The sequence below is a fragment of the Buceros rhinoceros genome, unplaced genomic scaffold, assembly GCF_000710305.1.
Source record: "Buceros rhinoceros silvestris isolate BGI_N320 unplaced genomic scaffold, ASM71030v1 scaffold32672, whole genome shotgun sequence".
Taxonomy (NCBI): Eukaryota; Metazoa; Chordata; class Aves; order Bucerotiformes; family Bucerotidae; genus Buceros; species Buceros rhinoceros.
The window spans coordinates 14,409-17,985 of NW_010397795.1; positions in this window are offsets into that span (position 1 = coordinate 14,409).

Here is a 3,577-nt window from a genome sequence, read left to right on the forward strand (position 1 = left end):
ATTTCTGCCCCTTGGGGAGTGAATCCTGCGGACAGAATAGGTCCTGCTCTTGTTTGAAGGAGCTGGGTTCTCCCTTCCCTCCCGGAGCATCCCGCTGAGCCGGCGCTGCCCTCCGCAATGTCAGGGAGAGGAAGCAATCCTCGGCTTGTTAGTTTCTACAAGGAAATAAAGTGCACAGATGGCTTGAGCATCCTCTATCTCAAAGGGCCCCTTGGGGAGTGAATCCTGCGGACAGAATAGGTCCTGCTCTTGTTTGAAGGAGCTGGGTTCTCCCTTCCCTCCCGGAGCATCCCGCTGAGCCGGCGCTGCCCTCCGCAATGTCAGGGAGAGGAAGCAATCCTCGGCTTGTTAGTTTCTACAAGGAAATAAAGTGCACAGATGGCTTGAGCATCCTCTATCTCAAAGGCAGGAAAAGGATTCTCCGGGCAGGAGCAGGCAGCCAACAAACGCGGAGCGATTCAGGGAATGGGGGGGACCAAACAAAGCGGTGTCTGGCCAGCAGCAGAAAGGGTGGGCCGGCGGCCGGCCAAGGGGAAACCAGCCCTCTGATGTGCGGGAGCATCCCTCGCCCGAGCGAGAGCAGCAAACAGCCGCTCCCCTGGGGCCAGAGGAGGCTGCTGACAGCAGAGATCCTGGAGGAGGTCTGCAGGGTGGCCCCGGCTGACCCGCTGCCCCAGGCCGGACATGCGGCTACCTGACAGAGGCTAACTTTGGCTCGGGACGTAGCCTCTCGGGGAGGATGGAGCAGGGAGCGAGCGCGGGGGGTGGACAGGGAAAGGGAAGACGGCAGGAGACAGAAATGCAAACATGGCCTGACAGCCATGGGGCAGGGGGTGGGGAGGAGGAAAAAGCAGGGTAAACCTGGCAGGATGGAGCAGGAAACCAGGCTGGAGCGAGGCAGTGTGATGGTGAGATAGTGCTTCCTGCAGAGGGAGAGAGGCAGACAGATAAACACCGCTCACTGACCCCCTTGTTGACAGGGGCTCATTGACCCCTCTGTGGGATGACGCGGTGGCAGGTCCCTAGGGCACGGGTGGCTGTGTCCCTGCAGACCAGAGTCCGGAAAGCAGGTGGCAGCATGGCTGGGCTTGTGCATGGGGTGCAGCCCCATGCCCTGCTGCCTCACTGGTGAAATACCCTGATTGAAACCCCTGCCTGGAGGCACCAAGGGGCCAGGACTGAAGGATACAAGGGTAACTTTGCTCCTTGGGACAGCCCAGCTTCCTTGAAAGTGGCTCCTGCTTTTGAGCTCCTCTGGTTCTGTCCCCTGATGAGATTGGCGCCTTGGGAGTCCACAGCCTGAAGGAGCCCACAGGGCTTGTGACTTTCTTCCTCATTCCCCTTCGGTGCGGGAGGTTATGAGATTTTGTCCCTTGCCAGAAAAGAACCAGTTAATTAAAGTTTATGAGCAATGAGAGGGTAAGCGGACCCATGGGTGTCCATGCATTGAGGCCAGAGCAGCCTTTAGGACTGAGGCTGTGGGGCTGATGGGCCGGACCCGTGGACACTGGATGCATGGACATGGTGCCTTGGGGAGTAAAGCAGAACCCCTGGTCTGGCGGTGCTGCTGGTCTGGCTGTGACTTCTGCTCATGTTGGGCCTGTGCTCCTGCTACATCAACTTACCTACTGGTGTCTCGGGGCAAAGTTTCTCTCTGGTTATGCTTTTGGTGTTGAACAGGCGGGATCAGACACCCAGTGATGATGATCACCGCTGTGTTTGTGAGTATTCACTATAATCACCAGTCCCTGTGTCCCCTGAAAGGGGACAGCCTGCCCTGGTTGGAGCAAAGGAACATCTGATGCTTTGGGAGTATCCTCACAACATGGTGAGGAGGCGAATGCACCACACTTTGATTTGGTGACATTTCAGGGCTTTGAGGTCCGTGGATGAAAATCTCTAGACCAGAGGGGTGTTGTCTCACCATTGGCATTGCCCACTCTGAGAGGGGGAAAGATGTTGCCGCAGCCCGGAATGAGCTCTTGCTGCGTGGGGGTCAGCTGCGTGGCTGGGACAGCGATGCTGCCATCGCACAACACAGGGCACAGAGGGGCTGATCCTGCACAGAGAAGTACAGCCCCTGTGTTTAACCCCTTCTGGGACAGGGCTGAAGCAATGGTCAATCCTGGGTTGCAGGAAAAGGAACATCTGTCACGAATGCCACAGAAAAAGGGACCTGCTTCCTTCGCCCTTGTGCAAATACATAGTTTGGGGGGGATTTCCAGTTTTCTGTCATTATCGTTTTTAATTTATTCATTGCTTACACCTCAGCCTGTTTCTGTCTTGCCCTCAGAGCCCTTTAGCACACACCTCTCCATTTTATCCCAGCCTCGCCGTGGGCACAGGTGGCTGTCACCCTGCCTCGCAGCCACTTGGCGCAGGCTGCTGGGCAGAACCTGCTCCTTTTTGGTGCAAATTCCCACCGTGGTTTGGGGCTCACCCTGCCCATGGTGGGGCTGGAGACAAAACACCTGGTGTTTCATCCCCGCGTTGGCTGGAGCCTGCCATTCATTTCTCAGCCTCATGCGATATCTCACCTCTCCGCAAAACAAGCTTTCCTCCATGCTGATGAGCACCGGGAGGAGGAAGAGGAGGAGCTGACAGCCCTACGTCCAAATTCACCCTGCTGCTCTGCCAGCTATATGACGTGACACTCACGCTTTGCCACTCCAACCCACAGCTGGATGCTTGCTCCATGCATGAGGAGGAGTTGCTCCCCGCTGAAGTGGGGGAACGTCAGCTCTGTGAGTGGGAGGTTGGCCCGGCTCTGCCTTCCAGCACGTGGAGTTCCTGTGTGTCTGTGGGTGGCCGTGGGTCCTCCAGCACCAGGGCAGTCAGCTATACCAGCACGGGGCAGGCGGGGAAGAGTTAACTGGAGCAGAGGGGGAAGATGGCACCTGCAGCGCTGGGGTTAGTTCCTGCGGGGCAAGGGGTAACGGTGCACGTGGATTTTTGCCAGCAAATGCTGCTAATTCAGACAAGCTCAGCTTGGAAAGCTTATATGACGTGACACTCACGCTTTGCCACTCCAACCCACAGCTGGATGCTTGCTCCATGCATGAGGAGGAGTTGCTCCCCGCTGAAGTGGGGGAACGTCAGCTCTGTGAGTGGGAGGTTGGCCCGGCTCTGCCTTCCAGCACGTGGAGTTCCTGTGTGTCTGTGGGTGGCCGTGGGTCCTCCAGCACCAGGGCAGTCAGCTATACCAGCACGGGGCAGGCGGGGAAGAGTTAACTGGAGCAGAGGGGGAAGATGGCACCTGCAGCGCTGGGGTTAGTTCCTGCGGGGCAAGGGGTAACGGTGCACGTGGATTTTTGCCAGCAAATGCTGCTAATTCAGACAAGCTCAGCTTGGAAAGCTGGAGGAGTCTGCAGAAAGGGCAAAGGAGGGGTTCAGAGACTCTCTTTTTACAAGGAGTCATGTGGAAAAGATATGGGGTCATGGGTACAAGTTATTCCAATTCGATGCAAAGGGAAAATTTCTAACTATGAGAACAGGCAGCCATTGGAATCATCTCCCCAGGGAAGTGGTGGAGTCCCCAGCATAGGACACTTCTACAATCCGGCTGGACAGGGGGCTC